Below are 20898 nucleotides of genomic sequence, written 5' to 3' on the forward strand. Positions count from 1 at the left end.
ATCAAACTCAGTGATCAACATAAACCTATGTTTAAAAAACAAAACAACAACAACCAAAAAACACTTCTGGGCTTCTTGGTTTTTCTTTCTTTTTCATTTATTTTTTCTTCTTTCTTTTATTCTTCTCCCATACATTACATCCTGACCATAGTTTCCCCTCCCCAAATCTTCCCAACCCCTCACCTCCTCTCTCCCCTAGATCTACTCCTCCTCTATTTTCATTCAAGAAAAAGCAGGCCTCCCAGGGATATCAACAGAACACAGCATAATAAGTTACATTAATACTAGGTACATACCCTCATATCGAGGCTGGATGAGGAAACCCAGTAGGAGGAAAAGGGTCCCAAGAACAGGTAAGAGAGTCAGAGACACACCCCACTCCCACACTTAGGAGTTGCACAAGAACACCCAGCTGTACAACCATAATGTATATTCAGAGGACTTAATTTCATTTCAAAGCCATACAGGGTCCATGATTGTCAGTTCAGTCTCTGTGAGCCCCTATGATCCTTGCTTATGTGTGGGCTGTGCTCTCCTGGTGTCCTCAACTCCTCAGGTCCCTGCAATCTACCCATCTTCTGCAGGGTGACCCTGACTCCACCTAGTGTTTCGCTGTTGTTCTCTGCATCTGTTCCCGCCAGTTGCTGGATGAAGCCTCTCTGATGACAATTGGTATGACACTGATCTATGAGTATAGCAGAATATTATTAGTAACCATTTCATTGAATTTTTTTTCTTAAACTAGCCTGGGCAAGGGCTCTGAATGATAGCCTAAGCAATAGTGCTCATATGTTACTGAATAAAGCATTATCCCACAGAGAAACTCCCTTAGTATTTCCCCACCCACACTGAACGGACACCCCACTCTATGATTTCCAGACTTCCCACTAACACCCTGTCCCGAATTACTATTTTCCCTTATGAACTATGAGTGCTAAAATGATGCTTTGAATATTCTGTGTGCTTTATTGTCCTTCCCCTCTGTCTCACATGACCCAGGAAAGCAAGCCTAACACTTCCTCATCAGGTTATCCTAGAGAGTGGTTACTTTAGTAGGGATAAATTGACACAGGTCATAGGAGAGCTGAACGGGAATCTGACAGTCAACAGAAACTTCCTCTTACAGAAACGCCTGCTGGTAGAGTAGATACCTAGGAATTAGGACATCAACCAGCATGAAGACTTATTCTGTGGAAGATTTACTATAGCCATCCATGCCCTTGATGTCCCTTAAAGGTAGGAAAAGAATTACAATGTCTGTCCAGTGTGTGTATATATATATATATATATATATATATATATATATATATATATTCATTCTAATTGAAAATACTCCAGCTCAAAACTGTTAGACAGAGATCTATAGCTTCAGCCTCAAAGATTATAGATAGGATCTCTAGATCCAGCTGGCTGGTGAGACTAGCCCGATTAGTGAGCCTTGGGTACAATTGAGAGAGCCTGTGTGTTGGTTTGAATTAGATATTCTCCATATTCTTGGGAATTTAAGAACTTAGTCTCCAGTTGGTGGCTCTTTGGGAAGGATTAGAAGATGTGGCCTTGCTGTAGAAAGTATGCCATTGAGGGTCAGGATTTTAAGTTTCAAAGTTGTGGTTTCCAATGACTGTTTCCTGAGCTCTCAGCTCTTCTTGCCACTGTTCTTTTTCTGGACCGCTATGTATCCTAGCCCTCTGGAACAATAAGCCCCAAATATACATTTTTTTCTATAAGTTGCCTTGGTCATAGTGTTTTATCATAGCAATAGAAAATTAACCAATACCCCCTGGCTCAAAGAATAAGGTAGAAGAGCTATAGAGGATGGATTTTTAACATCAGTCTAGAGCACACACAATATGCAAACATACATGTGAATCTGCATATGCACATCAAGTACACACACACACATAAAAACAGAGAAAGACAAAATTTAAAAAAATGCTTATATATCTGAATGTCCTGGATAAAATAATTTACAGGAGTTGTTATTTTATTATTTTTTCTGGAAAAAATATTGTACACGCATATAAAACATTTTGATTACACTTACATCTCCATCTTCTTTTGTTCTCTTCTCCCTCTTGTGAACTCCTCCCACAATTTTTTTTTTTGTTCTAAGATAATGTTTACAGGGAAGCTGGGCATAACTCCTTTAATTCAGCTGAGGTAATAACGACCCTCTCCAATTTACCAGCTACATCAACACATGCTTTCCTGTCTCTTAGATGTTCTTGGGAATCACATGCTTAATCTGAAACACTATTTACACAGGTATGATGGTTGATACTCATCCAGAGCATGTTTATCACATCCATACCACTCTACAACTCCAGCTCTAAAACAAAGTCACAGTAGCATGCATGCACCCCTCTCAGACTCATAACAAAAATATATGCAATGAAAGTGTTTGCTTCAGTAACTCAGTTTCAACTTAGGATAAACCCTGAAAATAATGTATAAGTGATTTTATATTCTAAATCTCCATCTAAGAAAATAAGCAAACATGCATAATGGTCACCAAGATGGCTTTTGATTTACATTATCATGATGAATGTGAAGAAACTCCCAATATAAGCCACAAGCAGCAAATTAACCCCACAGGAATCCTCTAACACCTTTAGCACAGCTGATTAAAAGCAAACATGGATCAAACCAAACCACACACAATTTGGTGGTGATGGAGATTGGGTTTCAGATTCCTGTTGCTGTGTCACCTTTGAGCTCACCTTGACTTTTGCTTTCCATTCTTAATGTTAAGTCATATAGAAAAGAATAAAACATTTCTATGTACGTCTTTAGTAGCTATCATATATCTATATGAAGCATTAAACTCTTGAAGCAAGCATTCATGCTCCAGAAATTAATATTTTCCTTTAACATGATTATTGCTCTTGGCAAACATTACAAAGTGTTTAGAACAAATACATTAATAAGTTAGGGATTGAATTTATATGTCTATGTTTAGGCAGAAACATGTTTCACTTATGGCGATTATGCTTATTAAATGGTAATGCAAAAAAACTATTACAAAGTAAAATGGAGATTCTGACATTGTAAGTTTTTGGAAGACCTAGACTAATAAATTATGTGAAATAATTTCAAACTTTGCCTCCGTATTGATTTCACATGGCAATCAAAAATAAGTTATCTCTCATATATAGCCAGATTGATGAAAAACTGTTATCTTATAAATGACATTGTAAAAGTATATCTTTAAAAAGTACAAAGTAAATTTTAGGGTGCATAAAGAAATTGTGTTTAATTTCTTTGTTACCAATAAAGTATTTACAATACTAATAATTATTTAAAAAACAACAAAGAGACCAGTGAAACTGTTTTGTGATATGTTCTAGGCTTCAAGATAATGTTTTTTATCTTGAAAATCTGCTTATCTTCACAAACTACAGCTACTCATCTTAGCATCATTATATTCAACAGAACAATATCAAGATGAATCAGTGTTTCATAACACAAGGTAATTGAAGACCTTTCAGAACAAAAGTTCTGGCTAGGAAATAACATGTTCTCACAGAAAACAAAACAGCTCATCAGATGGGAAGACATCCCAGTACAATTACTGTACAATCTCTACCTGTCTGACTGAATAATCATGTTAGTGATAATCAAAAGTGTTATTATCCCTCATGGGTTAATGATTATATTATGGCTAGGAAGTTAAAGCAGATGAAAAGAGATTAAGAGTTTGTATTACAAGCAATTAATTGAAACGAGTTTCCTTATTGATATCACAACATCAAAACAATTTGTTTGGAATCAAATTACTGGCTACACTAAGTGAATGCCCAGGCTTCCAACTAACTGTCATTTATTCCTTCAGCTGCCTGTGATTCATTTCTCACCAGCACTGGCAGGACACTGCCTTTGTGTCTGACTAACTTCAAATGCTTTTATTTCTATTCATGACAACTTTATATACTCTCTTCAATACAGTTAGAAGGTTCCAATAAGCTGGGGACATCACTCAGTGATAGACACTGATAGCAAGATCCTGGGTAAAATCCTCAGAACTGGAAAAAAGAAAGGTTATTTTAATATAAAGAAATATAATTTTCTGAAAACTAGATTCTAGGACAAAGCATTATTGGCCATTTTTATTAAAACATAATAAATTAAAGAAAATAAGAAAATGAATCAATAATACAATATCACATTTTGAAGGTCAGCAATAACATCCTAAAGGGAAAGTACTTAATTCATCCTAAATTAGATTCACCCTGTGTAATGTCCCTTTGTTACTCTAATTTGTTTTTCTTGGAGCAAATAATAGTTTGATTATCATCAACTATTGTCTCACAAAAAGATGAGCTAAACTCTAGGATACATCCCATTTATACTTCTTTTCAAAAAAGAACAAATGCAGTGTTTATTGAGATTTATTTCAATTGTGAATATAAATAGAAAGAAGACTATGGAGGGAGGGAGGGGTCTAATGAGAGGGGTGGGCAGATGAGAGAGACAAACGAGGAAGAAAGACTAAGTACTTCATATTTTCTCTCATGTAAAATCTAGATTTAAATATATACATCTGCGACAAGAAACCAGAGAAGGGTCTGTTTAGAAGCAGGAAGAAACCAATGACCATGGTGTGCGCGGAGGGTAGCAGAAAGCGAATACAAGCAACATACAATGAAGTATACGAATGAAAACACCATCATCAGTTCTACTGTATTCTATGCTAATTACAAAAATAATAAAAGTGTACTATGATAAAAAAGTAAAAACAAATAGGTTTTTGTGTGAATGACCATTCAAATAGTGGATTTTAATGCCATGTGTGAGACACTCTTCAGGGTGATTCTCTGCTCTGTCTTGCTTTAGATATCAACCAAGGGAAATTAAGTGGGAAGATATGTTTTTGTCAACAGCATTCTCATATTTAGTCAAAAGAGGAAGAGTTATTGTCAGAATTATATTTTTCCAAATAGTAAATAAACTGAAAAATTTGGGGACAAAGAAAAGGAATCTGACAGGGTCAGTTGAGAGTCTATGGCTCTGAAAATGAAACTATTCTTTACATATAATTGTGATTGAATTTTCACCATGCCAGTACCTAGTAAGCTATGTGTTACTTAATGCTAAATTCATATATTTTAAGAACTTTATAGAAGAATCAGCAGGCAATATCACTTCCTGATCTTCTAGAGGACCAGGGTTCAATTCCTAGTACCCACACTGGGTGGATTATGACCACCTTAAACTCCTTCTCAAGAGGATTCAGTATCTTCTCTTGGACCAAGCATACATACAGTCATGTACAAAATACTCATGTATAGACACACATGTGCAGACTAAAATAGTTAATAATAGTAAGTAATGAATATTTATAAACACACCTTAGCATTATAGCTTATATATTAAAGCATATAATATTTTGTGATGATTTTAGTATTTAAAATGCAGTACTTTGTTAAAGGATAAATTTGGGGATTAAACACATCAATGTGACATTTTTATATACATGAATATGAAGAAAAATGGAAACGGATAGACATTATTGGCAATGTTTTTATATGTAATGCACAGAGTCAACTGTGATGCTCACATATTACAACTCAGAAAGTGTATTAGACCTTTCTGACAAGATGCTACAGTCCTAAACACATGGGCAGTGAGCCTTTGAAAATTCAATGTGGTAGTCAGTTGGAAAGGCTTACCTCATTCAGTTGATTTTTTGCAGTCTAAATGCAGACTACTTTGAACATAGCCTTAGGTACTGAAATGAGGAAAGACATTGTCTGCGTTTCATGCTGTGTTTGGGAAAAGGTGGTTAATATTTTCCCGCAGCACTGAAGGTCTGCAGCCCAATGTCTTTGACACAGAGACTGCCGAGGCTGTGGGAAGTGATGCTGAGAATTACTTTTCCCGTTTCCCTCTGTGAACTGTGTGAAGAATGTGTCTAAAAGGATAAGATGATTTAGCTTGGAAATAGGATAAAGATTACATTTCTTACTTTTTTTTTCTCTTCTTCACTGATTAAAACCCATCTTCTACCTTCAAGGCAACAACTTGTCTTTGAGATTAAATTTTCTATTTTCTCTGGGGAAATACACACATAACTTGATCTTTATTTAGCAGCAATCTCTAAAGTGCAGCACATGTACCCAATTGCAATAACTGCATAGCAGCTAAATGCCCTTGGAACCTGCAGAGAATATTACACACTGATATTGGAGTAGCTAGCTTCTTATGATCTCCATTCATTGCTTCATTCACTATGTCGGTAAAGCTTTAGAACTTTCATTCAGCAAGAACCTACTGATAGTCAGAAATAGAGGTTTGGGCAAAAGAATGTCAACAACATAGTTCGTGTCTTCTAGGAGAGTGGTTTCAGGGGAAAGCAAATGCGCACTAATAACCATAGTATAGTTTATAATTGGAATGTCAAGAGAATGGACACGTAAGTTTCTCAGGCTTCTTGGCCCTTGTATCCACTTGTTCCTAGACTATGCATCTTTTGGACATAATGCATAAGTGTGTGTGTGTGTGTGTGTGTGTGTGTGTGTGTGTGTGTGTGTGTGTGTGATGTGTGAATGCACATGTATGTGTACATACAGAAAGTGAGCAACAGACTTAAAAAGGAGAGAGAAAAAATGTCTTTATTTTGTTGACTGAATTCATAGGATAGTATACCAGACTTTCTCTTCTGGGCCACCAACCTGTTTCTTTCACTGTCTGTCTGTCCGTCTGATGGCTACCCGATTTACAGCCCTGTCGTGTCCCTCTTTTTCTCCATTATCGTCTCTCATTCTTCTTTTCTCCTTTCTCCCAAGCCTAAATTATTTCTCCTCCTATTTATTCTTTCTGCCTGCCAACCTTGCCTATCCTTTCTCTTGCCCAACTATAGGTCATTCAGCTTTTTATTAGACCAATCAGATGCCTTAGACAGGCAAGGTGAAACAACGGAAACACATCTTGACATAATTAAACACACATCCTTACACGGTTAAGAAATGCAGCATAAAGAAATGTAGCACATCTTTACATAGTTAAAGTAATTCCCACAACAGGTAGAGTCAGGTTGACAGAGCTTGTAGTTCTCAGATATCTGTGAGGGCAGAAGCCAAATAAATGCCAAGACTCACACTGGCCAGAAAGGTCCCTACATATTTTTGTTTTTAAAAATTTACAAATTGCATATTGCGTTTAATATTTCAATACAGTGATAATGAGGAAATAAATATAGAAAATGTGAACACATCATCAAACAACTTGGGAGCTGTACTTACAGAACTACATTCAAGGCATGTCCTGCATCATCATGGCAGATGCGAGAACAGATACACAGGATCAGAGTTCCTATGTCTTAGGGAAGAGGAAGGGAAGGGACTGATGGGAGGAAGACTAGCAGAAAAGTGAGGGAAGAAAGGAGGGAGGGAGGGATGATGAGAGAGAATCTGAACCTTCTCATTACAGGCAAATGGAAGTTTTCACATTTCTAGTAAAAATAAATACGTCACTCAAAACACCATTTCAAAGGTTGGTGGCTATTGCCAGCCCTGGTGATGCATGTAACAGAATTATCTGTTCTGGGGCTAAAGAAGTTAAAAAGGTTTAACCAGGCCATGGTGCTTCAAGCAAAGCAATTCAGGCCAGAACACAAAGTGAGAGGAAGCCTGGTCACCAGTGCAGCATCAGATCCTTCTGCCTACACATATCCCGTGACATTTCCAGTCTCCGCACACACACACACACACACACACACACACACACACACACACACACACACACGAAATAATAAAAATGGCTTCTTTTAAATTCTGCTGCTTTAAACTGCTTCAGCTCCAGAGTACTTACCTGTATTCATTCTGTTTCTGATCCAGATGGTTTGACTTCTGTATATGAAGAAAAATAATACATAGACAAAGGCTAGGATAAAATACTTTTTAAAAAGTCAATTCAGATATATTTTCTTCCATTCTGTTAGAAAGTGAGTCATGTAAGTTCTCTGGGATAGCACTTCTTTCACAAAATTATTTTTGTCATCAAATCAAGGACAATAAGGTACTATTGCATGCTCTTACAGCTATCAGTCTATTTATTAATAGGAACAAATTCAGAATATTTGCACCTCTTTTAATATTTCTGAACACATTGAAGTTATAGGATATTAACCTCATAAGTGAAAGATGATGTTGAACAAACAGTTAAAAACAAAAAAAATATGAATGTAAACTATTTTTAGGTCTGTCTTAATACATTGGCCAAATGTCTAATTTTTTATTCACAATAGATGTCTATAGAGTGTGTAATTTTGTGGTTTATTTTATTCTATTTTTTTTCAGGACAGAGATTCTCTGTGTAAGATCTCTGGCTGTCCTGGGACTAGCTTTTTGATCAAGCTGGCCTCAAACATACAGAGATCACCTTGCCTCTGCCTTCAGAGTACTGTGATTCAAAGGCATGTGAGCTGAGCTGAGCTGAGCTGAGCTGAGCTGGAGCTGAGCTGGAGCTGAGCTGGAGCTGAGCTGGAGAGCTGAGCGAGCCACCATGCAGGTCCTGGAAACCACATGTGAAGTATATTTTATATAGCTTAAACATTCTAAAAATTACACAACAAATAATGAAAATTAAGATGTTCCTAGACAGTTGATGGTGTCAAGAAGGTAGGCCTTTAAATTTCAACGGAATCTTAGAAACACTTAAAAATGATATAAGGAAATATTTAACTATCCAGGTGTAGTTAATGATTGTATAAGCCATACACATTGTGAAATCCTTGCTCCATTCCAGTGTTCCAGATTAGATTTGCATATAATTTTTAATTTTTTTCTTTTTTTTTTTTTTTTTTTTTTGGTTTTTTGAGACAGGGTTTCTCTGTGTAGCTTTGCGCCTTTCCTGGAACTCACTTGGTAGCTCAGGCTGGCCTTGAACTCACAGAGATCCGCCTGGCTCTGCCTCCCGAGTGCTGGGATTAAAGGCGTGCACCACCACCGCCCGGCTAATTTTTAATTTTTAATAGTTATTTTTTAACTAATTTCCAAGATGTACTTGCTATATACAATTACTATTAGCTATTCTTTCTATATAAAGTAAGATATTCATTAACATTCATAATTTTTTTTGCCTGTTGTGTTTGGTTTTATTCTAGGTCTCCAGGCTACACAGCCTCTAGTTCTGATCATCCAGGCCTCCCTCTCCTGATGTGGGTCTCAAGTTGGACCAGTCATTGGTTGGCCACTCCTACAAGTTCTGTGCCATCATTGCCCCAGCACATCTTGCAGGCAGGACAGATTGTGGGTCGAAGGTTTTGTAGGTGTTAGGGTTGACGACCCAGTCCCACTGCTGGGAGCCTTGCCTGGTTATAGAAGATAGCCAGTTTTGCAGGACTGCAGGAGTCAGAGGCACCACGGACGCTAGGAGAACTTGACCCACTGAATCAACCAAGCAGGGCTCATAGGGGATCAGAGACTGAAGTGCAAATCATAGGCCAGTCTGGAGCTGACCTAAGTCACTTGAATGTATACTGTGGTTGTGTAGCTTGGTGTTCTTGTGGGACTCCTAACATTGAGAGTCGTGGTATCTCTGACACTTTTGCCTGCTCTTGGGACCCTTTTCACTCCACTGGGATGGCTTGTCAAGCCTTATTATGAGGGTTTGTGCCTAGTATTATTTGTTATACCATGTTTGGTTGATATACTTGGGAAGCCTGCTTTTTTTCTTAAGGGAAACAGAGGAGGGGTGGATCTGTGGGAGAGGAGAGACCAATCTTTTCCTAATAAGTTCTTTGCTATTAAATATTTTAAGTATGAAACTTGGAGCATATTTAACTAATATTTAATTCATGGTCTCTTAAAGTCATGTGATGGTTTGTCCATCTAAAAAATAATTACTAATAAAGAAGAATGTATCCTAATAGTAACTACTAACTTCCTATGCTAGCAAAATAAATTAATAGGTAACATTTTGACAATAGGAGAAGTCATCTGGCACATAATTTCATCTAAGTACAGAGATGTATAAATATGGATGAAGATTGTAAATTTTTAAGTTCTAAGATTGTTTTTTCGTATTGAAATAGCTCAAATGACCTACAGAATTCAGTTCAAGGTTCATCTGTTTACTCAATCCATTGCCTGAGGGAGTGTTGGAGGAGAGAATTTATTTGAGAAGAAATTAGATAATCACTGGGGGAGTTGATTGAATGCTGACAAACTGTCAGCAAGTTGCTTCTTTAATTTATGGTTTTAATCATAGAAAGTTGGACAGAGTCAGGGAATGTGCACATACTTTAACCAGCATGCCAAGGTTCACAGGGATTAACATTACACTTTGATCAAGTAAAATATTAATATTACATTTAATGTTTCATTCATTTATTAGTTAAATGATTATTCACCATCTGCTCTGTGCAAAGATTTCAATGAAGTCCTTCTAGAGGAAATGATGTCTTTGATAGTTATATGAAATCCATTATGAGTTGGCCAAATAAAATCAGCTAGGAGAGGTGATGTCACAGGGCATGTTAAGTGGGAAATTCATTAAAGAAAATAAAGATTTGAGAGAGTAATTATAGGACACATTCTAATATAAATTTGGACAGCATGTAGATGGTAAATTACTCAACCAAGCACACATAGAATTTTAGCTGTATTAAGAAAACTGTAATGTATAGTACATCAAGTGGTTTTTAATCATGGAGTTTATGTGCAGAATAGCATCCAAGTACTGAGAGGAGAAAACATTCCACAAAAAAAAAAAAAAAAAAACTAATTAGAAGCCAGAAAGTAGTGATATTGCTACTGTAAAACAAACAGAACTACTGTGTGCCTGAGCAACTTGGCAAAATTAATAGAGGCAGCACATCTAATAGCTGAATATGTGTATCTGACATAAAACTGTAGTTAGTGTGAATGAAAAGGTAACTGGCTGAAATCAAGGACAATAGCAGTTCTGATGTTCTATAAAGTAGTAATGCTATACTAAGAATTACAAATCACTCCCAATGAATTGCTCATTATAACTTGTAGATTCAGTTTGAATAGAACTTTTTGCTCATCTGTAGGTCATTCTTTGAAAGTGCCGTAATGTAATTTATGAATTACATATATATCATGTTCTGTATTCAGTTTATAAGTTGATACTGGGATAATAGTGTCATCATAATTTGCCACAAGAGCTCCCATTCTCCCATTAGTTTACATAGTCACAGCACATACTATTTGAGGGATGTTTCTGTAGGGAAAGATAAACAAAGGAATGAGTATATGAGAGGATATTTATAGTAAGGGGGATTACTGACATGACTTGTATGAAGGAAGTTGTGACAGTCTAACAGCTGTCTGCATAATGAATGACCTGGTAGCTGACCAGTATAAAAATATGGAAGTTCCAAACAAGAGAGGACAGTGGTCCTGTCCCAGTACAAAGCTGAAGGCCTGGAAGTTTTCTGGAAAATCCATAGTCTAAGTTTAAATGAAAATTTGACAGGGCTGGAGTCTGATTTTCACAGATAGTAATGGTAGAGATAGGCACTAACTCAGAACACAGGCATTAGCTTGCTATTCTATTTCTAATTTGTTCCATTAAGGTCCCCAGTTTTTTAGATTCTGATACCTACAAATAGATATATCCCCCTTAGTGACTGTCCCTCAGGCCAGCAGTCCTCAAAGTGGCCTCACAGATGTATGCTGTTTACTTTACTAGTGTCTTGGACATTCTTCAATTCAACTGACAGTATTAATCATCAGGATCTTTAGGCTCTTTTTTAAAATTTTTATTTATTTATTTATTTATTTATTTATTTATTTATTTATCTATCTATCTATCTATCTATCTATCTATTTATTTATTTATTTATTTATTTATTTGTTGGTTGGTTTTTCGAGACAGGGTTTCTCTGTGTAGCTTTGCGCCTTTCCTGGAACTCACTTTGTAGACCAGGCTGGCCTCAAACTCGCAGAGATCCACCTGGCTCTGCCTCCCAAGTGCTGGGATTAAAAGTATGTGCCACCACCACCCGGCTTTTAGGCTTTTTTTAAAAAAAGATTTAATCTTTAATAACATATTTTAAATGGATTCATTTTGGGAGCGTTTTGTATGTCCCCATTTTATTCTTTAGGACTTTAGGATTAACTATACACAAAATTTTGGCATTTCTTTATTCTTTTCCTTTTTTTTTCTGACACATTTTACTGAGTAAATATTGGTATAAAGTGCTAGGCCACAGGGATAAGAAAGAACCTCTTTCTGGTTTCTGATCTCAGGAATAAAGCAGTCAGTATATTTGCTACTATCAATCACTAGTCTTAACTGTGGGGTCTTCCACAGGAATCCCATCATGTAGGAAGGATGCTCTCTGCTTCTAACTTGCTAAGAGTTTGGTGGCCTAGGACTTCGCTGATGACTGGTAATGAGTGGGCGTTAACTTATCAAAAGCTTTCTTTGCACTTACCGAAATGTTGTTCTGAGTTTTCTTCTACTAAATTAGCATATAACCCAAACTACTTTCAGATGTTACACCAAAGTTACACTGAACTCCATGCAGATTTAATTGTATTTGTAGTGGGAATAATTGTGTTAATTTGTTAGGATCTTTGAGGTGACATTCATGAGGAATTGGACCAATAAATATTTTTTTTTTGCAGCACGTTTATCAGAGTGTAATATTAAAATAATTCTGACACACTACAGAAAATTGCCTGAGAATGTTTGAACTTTATTTCTAAAACTGCTTTGGTAATTCTATGTTATTTACTGTTCAAGTATTTAATGGATTGAGCCCTTAAGCTGTTTGTGATTTCCTTCTGGGAAGATGTTTAATGATTATTCAATTTCTAAATGAATTACATAATCTAATTTTGCTTTCTATTTCTTTTTATTTTCTCTCTTTTTTTTCTATTTCTTCTTGAACTTTTTTGCCAATATGTTTCCTTGTGAAATTCGTTTTAATTTTATTATGATAACTTGAATATTTTTCTACTCCAATCTAACTGAAAGTTTGTCATCTTCATTAATCTTTTCAGAGACCAACTCTTATTCTTCTAAATTCCATTTTCTCTTTTCTGTTTGATTATTGATATAATCTTTATTGTTGCTTTGTTTTGTGTGCTGTGTGATAATTTTTCTTTTTGTTTGTTTTTATCTTGTTTCATAAGCTATAAACCTAAATTGGTGCTTTAAGATTCTCCTTTATATGGAAGAGTTACATATTATGAAGTTATTTTAGATATTAAAATGGTAATCATGGCATAAATGTGGCTGTGTTACATTTATTTGTTTTTATTAGGTGCAAAATGTTTTCTAATTTCCCCTGTGATTTTTCTTTGCCATGGGTTATTCAGAACTGTTTTGTGTAACTTCCTCAGTTACATTCAGTTGTTAAATTCAAATTCAATTTCTTTGTTATCAGAAAAATACTCTGTATGATTTAATTTTAAATAGTTTCAGATACATTGAGCCTGGTTTTATGGCCTTGTGTATGACTTATATAACCCCTTTGAATGCTTGAAAAAATGCATATGCTAGCTGATAAGTGACATGTGCTACAAGCGAAAGTTCACTCCATCAAGAGCATTTCTTTAATTTGTGTAGATTATCATATTTCTAGTCATTTTACTAATACTCTTTCCTTCAGCTGGCTTTCCATTTTGACAATTTTATTTCATGTAGTTTGTAGTTTACTGGATTTCTAAAGTTTATATGTAAATTTCTAGTGAATTAACCATTTAATGTTTTAAAATATCATTTCCTCCTAGGATTATTATACTTTAATTTATATTTATATTATCCTTATTTACTAATATGACATCGACTTTGACTGATGATGCAAATCCAGTATGTTAGTATTTTTTTAATTTAGTTCAGGATTTTTATGGAGAGAGCATATAGTTGGATCTTGAGCTCTGTACGTATGTTTTTAAAAATGATACATCTGTAGGTAAATGATAAGCTTGCTGATGGGACCACCTCACTTATTTTTTTTCCCTTGGCATAACAAATAATACTTTCTGTGTAGACACACCTTAGTAATATATTTATTTATCTTGCAATTATTTACTAAGTCATAACTTATCAGCATTGTGCAAGTGATAATATCCTGAAAAAAAAAAAGAATAGAATAGGGTTCCACTTACAGAATTGTTTTATATTGGTTATAAGCTTTTCAAATGTTTTAGATTTCACAACAGAAGGATTGTTTAAGAATGATTATATATATATATTTAACTAAGTTACAGAAAAGCTCTGAAGGGAATGCAAGTCTATGTTGCTTACGTTAAAGGAGTCAATGCTGCACGGCCAGGTGACCAAACCTTCATTAAAGGAACTGCTTCCCTATGAGTATTTTTATCATTCTGTTTATAATGCTTACATCATAAGACTCAGTTTTTATAGTACCTAGGATTACATCCTGTACTGAAAAAATGAGCAAACTCTAATTTGAAATATTTTTGAAGTGATAAAGAGCAATACATATATAAATGAATGTGAAATAACAATGCTAACTTCATAAAATGTAGGGAGCAAGGTGAAATAACACAGTGAGAATTAAAAACAGAAACATGAAGAATAAATGACCAAAGAGGTTAATGTACATCAATGTTTCTATCAGTAACTAGCTTTTTACCTAGGAAGCAATGAAATAACATAGTTTCTGCTGGCCTGTCAGATCTAATGAAATTTGATAATCTATGCAAATCCATCTATTATTTGGCTTCTGGAAAAAATAGGACAAGGACTTTTGTGATCACAAGAGAATGCCTATGGTGCTCTAGATAGGTCTACATCAAACTGCACCAAGCTAACAACACTTGCTGAGAGTATGAACTGAGTCTCATTAATATGTCTAAAGAGTCAGTTATCTCTGCCGAGCTTCACAGAACTTTACCTTATGAATGTTCAACACTGCCTTTTACCAAAAACTTAAGAGTAATACCTGCACAGACATCTGGAACCTACACTTTCTTCTTTCAAGATTCTACTACTATTGGAGACTGCTTTAAAATTATCCTTCAGCAGCCCATGATTCCAATATTCATCTACTGAAAGATATAATTTATAATATTTATAAAATAATATACTTGCTTCTGTCCATGCTGTGATCAATAAAATTATCTTATTTTAAGCAATGAGCTAGATGGAGTATGACGTTTACCCTGGATATTGCTGTTTTATTCATTATTGTGGCCTTCTGATATCTACAACTGCCTAGCAAAATTTGTTTCACATATTTGATCTAGTTTTTTCATTTGTTCATGGTGAGTGATTGCATCACACATCAAGAACATCAGTACATTATAGGCTCCAACTACTAAACATAAATATCTATAATACATTTAACTTCTCGAATTTAATTTGCCCAGACACGGCACACAGAGATTGGGGATACTTTCAGAATGATAGATTTGAAGAAATGGGGTCATTTTGACCTTTTGGCACATTTGTATCTCAAGAAAATTATAGCAACTACTACACAAAGCTAAAATGATAGTCATAATTCATATAATCAAAGGTCATGTCTCCAAGAACAAAGACATTTTAAATTCCAGTGTGAATATCACAATGGAAGAAGAAGGAACTGCACTTAAGTTAAAGGTTTGATAAAATGTGGCAGACCAAAGCTAAATTATCATGGGATAATTTTAGTTCCTGTTTTTGCTAATCTTGGTTATCAGCTTGGGAACATCTAGTATCAATTAAAAATCAAGCAACTGGCACACCTGGGAGAGATTTTTCTTGATTGGATCATTTGATGTGGGAAGACCCACCTCAATCCAGATCATCTGAGATTAGAAGACCATCACTAAATCTGGATCATTTGGGGTCATAAGACAAACACTAAATCTGGGCTACACTTTCTGATAGCAGCTCACTTAAAGGTCCAGGAAGATGGAAGGTTTTACTGCTTGTCTGCTTTCCTTCACTCACTGGCAAGTTTATCTATTCTGCTGCCAAGGAAGACATTACTTCCTACTTCTTTAAGATTCTAATATAGACTGAATGCCAGCTGGCATGTCCAACTTTGTGAACTGCAAAACTACCAGATTCCTAGCCTTTCCATCAGGAGACAGACCCAGTTAGATTAGCCAGACCACAGCCTATAAGACACTCTAATAAATCCATATACATACATATATATATATATATATATATATATATATATATATATATATATATATATATATATATATGTGTGTGTGTGTGTGTGTGTGTGTGTGTGTTTGTGTGTGTGTGTGTATGTGTGTGTGTGTGTGTGTATACACACCTTAAAGTATCAATCAATAAACAATTGGCTCTCTAACATTTTTTTTTCTATTGCCTTCAAGAAAGATTTACTAGTTTCAGGATTATAATATAGCAGAGAGTATGAACGTCCTTAATATATGTGCACAAAGAAAAAAATATTATGTGTGTGTCTAATATCAGTTCTATTCTAGAGAACCCCAACATAGTCTCATTGAAAGTCAATTTTGGTCTACTCCTATGACTGACTTAATATTCCTGTCATTCAATAACTTTAAAATATATTCTCAGCAAGTCACCTGGATTACACCAAGCCAAATGTTAAGAGTACGACCAGGCCTTTAACAGTGTCATCCTTTCTTCACTGTTACATCCCTACCTTACGTTTCCACCAGTGTTTTCTGAAAGACTATTTCTAGTGCCAAAGTCATTCATATTTTGCTCCAGTATAAAATATCCCTTATTCCCTTTGAGTTGAAAGTTGTGTTTTCATGTGGACTCAAGGAAGTGCTAATATCTTAGTAAAAGCTTATATACTGAAAAAATAGATCATTAATTTTACTCTGGATGGGGCACCAAGCTAACTTTTATATAGGGAGAAATATAATAAAGTTCTATTTGGGGAATATTTTATTATAATTGGCAGATAATTTTTTTAGTATAGGGAATAATGCAAAGTTATAGAATTACATCCTTTAAAAACCGTAAAGGATTAGTCAATAAAAGGCTCCCTGTTAAACATATTTTTCTCTTCAGCCCTGTATTCAAGTAAAATTAACTAGTTTGAAGATTGTAATTTAGTTCAGGATATGAAAGTGCTTATTATGTGAGCATAAAGTGAACAGCCAAACTTTAGGTGGAGAGAAAGCCCAGGTTGGAAATCTCCATCGGTTCTCTCCCCTTGAAGTTCAGGGAACTCCATTAAAGAGAGGGAGAAGGAATTGTAGGAGCCATAGAAGTCAAAGATACCAGGAGAGCATGGACTGCTGAATCAGCTAAGCAGGGCTCATGGGTGCCTACAGAGACAGAAGGGGCAATCTTGGAGTCTGCATGGGTCTTCACTAGATCCTCTGCATATATCTTATTGACTTGGTGATTTTGTGGGGAGTCCTGACAGGAGTGGGAATGTCTCTGATTCTTTGGCCTGCTCTTGGAACCCTTTTCCTCCTACTGGGTTGCCTTGCCAAGCCTTGGTATGAGGGTTTGTGCCTAGTCTTATTGCATCTTGTTGTATTATGTTAGGTTGATGTCCCTGGAAGGCCTGCTGTTTTCTCCGGGGATACTTAGGGAATGGGTCTGGGGGAGTGGGGAAGTGAGGGTGCTAAATGAAAACATAAATTCTAATGTAGTGCCATGGTGTAGCTGATACACCACTGTGAATCTCTACTCCTTTAGCAGCAGTTCTGTGAGGATCACATGCTACTCACCCTTCTCCATACTGCTGTTCCATAGAAAGAATGCAGATGAGATACATAGAGCTTGCTGTGAAATACAGGCGCCATTTAAAACAAGATAAATTGGGTCATTCTCCAAGTTAATAGTGGCCAAAGTTATCATTGATGAGCAGAGAACTCTCATGGACTGTGAGAAGACAGTGGCTGGTTAGGCGATTTACTAAACTACATGTTTGGATGGATTGTATACCATTTTTTAAAGTTTATTGTCCAGATGATTGATAGACCTATTCGGATTAACTCTCAAGGGATGAATCAATGCTAAGCTTTTGTTCTTTGAAGCAATCATATGATATTTTAGGCAAATCAGAATGTAATGTCACTACCCAGAGATATATCTGAGATCCTATATTCTGACCAGCAATTTGGGTCCTATATTTTCAGTATTTTTAGTACCTAATTTTACAAGGGAAAAAAAAAAAACATCCTCAATAACTTTTAAGCCTGCTGATTAGCTACCTAACAGTAAGGCTAAGGATTCTCTACATCTGAAAATGAGGAGGTTTCAATAGTTACTTAAGGAGCTGGTGAGATAGCTCAGTGGTAAAGGACACTGACTGCTCTTCTAGAGGATGTGGATTTGAAACTTAGAACCCACATGGTAGTTCACAACTGTCTTCAACTCCAATTTCAGGGGTCTGATGTCCTGTTCTGACCTCTGAAGACACTGCATGCAAGTGATGCACAAACATACATGTATGAAAAACACAAATATACGTAAAAATAAAAATAAGTAAATACTGAAGAAATAAACTTTAATAATAAATATCAACTTAATACACTTTTCCTGTGATGGTTAGATATTAGTAACATCTCCATTTTTAAGTATTTCCACATCCTTATGAAAATCATTGCCAAGAATACACATCTTGTCCATGGATATTTGATGTAAATGTATTACAAACCTTAGATTTTAGTGCATTTCATGAGAATAAAAACACAAGCCTACATATAGAGGATTGTTAAGCATATATAAGATATTTACAGTACTTAATTATTGTTTTCCATAAATATAAACTGTAATTTCATGTTCAAGTAGAAAGAAATGTTTAAGAGATTCTGCTCATTTTATAAAATAGTAATTTTCTACTCATGGGTAATTTAATTCTTCCAACTTTAATAAGTCTCAGAAAATTTGGGGCCCAATCCACTGATAAACTGTAATAAGATTAAATTACTGTCTTGATAACTCAGCAGATCTTGGTTGTAGTCTTTGCTTGTGGTATTTCTATGTTGTGAACATAGAAGTGAACACGAAACAACACTCAGATTCTGCATTCACTAAAAAGCACTTATTCGCACAAGGATCCACAAGGTAACTCTCATAAGGATGAATGTATATTCCTTCATTTTGTGTCTATAATCTGACTGACAGTCAGATTTATGTCCTTAATCTTTTCTTTGAATCATCCTTAATTCCGGGAAGATTGGAACCCTCCAAGGACACAGCAACTCTCCCCGTAGATGAAGAAAATTATCAATGACATCAAGATGCATCCTCAGTAATGAATACATTAACCAACATTTTGTATGACCGAGTTGAAAGAAATGATGAGCCAGCTATAAGCTAGGCTGTCTAGATCAGCTCTGTTTAATGATGCTCACCTCCGCCTGTGGCTTAAACTTAATCCTCATGTCAGTATCAGGAAGACTGAAGTGAGGTCATTAGAAATCTTTATTGTTTTTCTTTCCAGTGCAGACTAATTGAATAGATTTCTTTTTGATGCTTTTCATCACTATATTTCCTTTCAATTTATTTATTGGGATAGGTCACTGAGTCTAACTTGTTGGGATGTTGGAGTACAGATTTATGCTTACAACTTCACTAAGACTTCCTCTTATAACAGGAAGAACATGATGTTAAAGGATCTCAAATCTGTCTCAGAGAAATGTATGTGATGAAAATTTTGAATTAAATAATATTTATAAATTTTTGCTTTGTATCATGCAGAATCAAATATAAGGTTACAAAATAGGGTGAAAAATTAATATATATATTCTAAAATACTAGAGGAAAAAATTAAAAATTTGTTTTATAATAATACATGGTTTAATTTGAAATATGCTTTAAATGATTCTTAATTTTCCTGGAAATAAGTCTTCTAAACATTCTAAGAAGTTACTCTTATGATAGCACATTGTTATAAGATGTTTTGGGGATTCCTAGAGTACTGTATGCTGACAAATAGATTGGGGACTTTTTTTAGTCCTTACGATAAAAGAATTTAAGAACAGACTCTGAAAGAAGCTCAAGCATAATTTATTAGAAATTAAAAGAAGAATTACAGGCCAGACAAGTGATGAATCTCAGCAGCTGCCCAGAAGATCCAGACAGAGAAAAGGAAGAAAAAAAACCAAAACGACAAAAGTACCTTTTGTAAGCAGCCACATGGTGAAAGGCAATGGGAGGAAGAGCTTCAGGAAGATATTTGAAGAATACTAGGATATCTGAAAAAGCATGCTAAAATTTTGGAAAGTATCCAAAAGAAGGGAAAAAGATCAAGAGAAGGAAAAGGGAAATTTATGCTTTTCTGCGTAATTCAGAAAAGGCAAGCTTAATTCAACTACATAACTGAAGCTTCACACATGTCTTCACAAAGGGCAAAAGTCATCATCATTTTATTAAGGGATTATTCCTCCTGTAACTTCAACAAGGGTTCAGGTGAATTTTCCTTTCTAAGAAGCATTCCTTAGTCAGGTTTGACCAGCACAAATATATCGATTATTACAGAGAAGGCAATGGCATGTCAGTACCCTGCGGCAGAATTCATTGTTTTGGTTAGTGGTAGACAGCTTTTCACAAAGGGCTTCCACAGATCCCTGGCCTTCAATGCTGCTGCTACATTCCCCCATTCTGATGAGGTCACTTTAAAATAATTTACGCCATTATGCAGCTCGGCTTTGCTGGATTTTTGTAAAGCAGCTGTGTTGGCTTTATGACTTTTTCCATTCTCATCAGATTTCACTGCGCCACTTAGGTTCTCAATCATTTGCCCTTTTCACCCTCAAGATCATTGTGTTGTTAGGAGTCCAGCAGTACCAAGATCTGTCCCTGGCACATTAGCTGGCTTTTTGGAACCTATTTCCTATGGTGGAATGCCTCACTCAACTTTGATGAAGGGGGAGAAGCTTGATCCTGCCCTAACTTGATATGCCATGCTTTGTTGACTCCCATGGGAGTCCTTACCCTTTCTGAGGAGTGGATGGGAGAATAGAAAAGAGGTGGAGGGAAGGGATGGGAGGAGAGGAG

The 20898-nt window shown here is 35.6% G+C and overlaps 1 pseudogene; it reads right to left on the bottom strand.

The window, feature by feature from the left end:
• Positions 1-20638, bottom strand: part of LOC131905615 (large ribosomal subunit protein uL18-like) — a 90620-nt pseudogene extending 69982 nt beyond the window's left edge.
• Between the last annotated feature and the right edge of the window lie 260 nt (positions 20639-20898).

This window comes from Peromyscus eremicus, chromosome 3 (genome assembly GCF_949786415.1).
Source record: "Peromyscus eremicus chromosome 3, PerEre_H2_v1, whole genome shotgun sequence".
Taxonomy (NCBI): Eukaryota; Metazoa; Chordata; class Mammalia; order Rodentia; family Cricetidae; genus Peromyscus; species Peromyscus eremicus.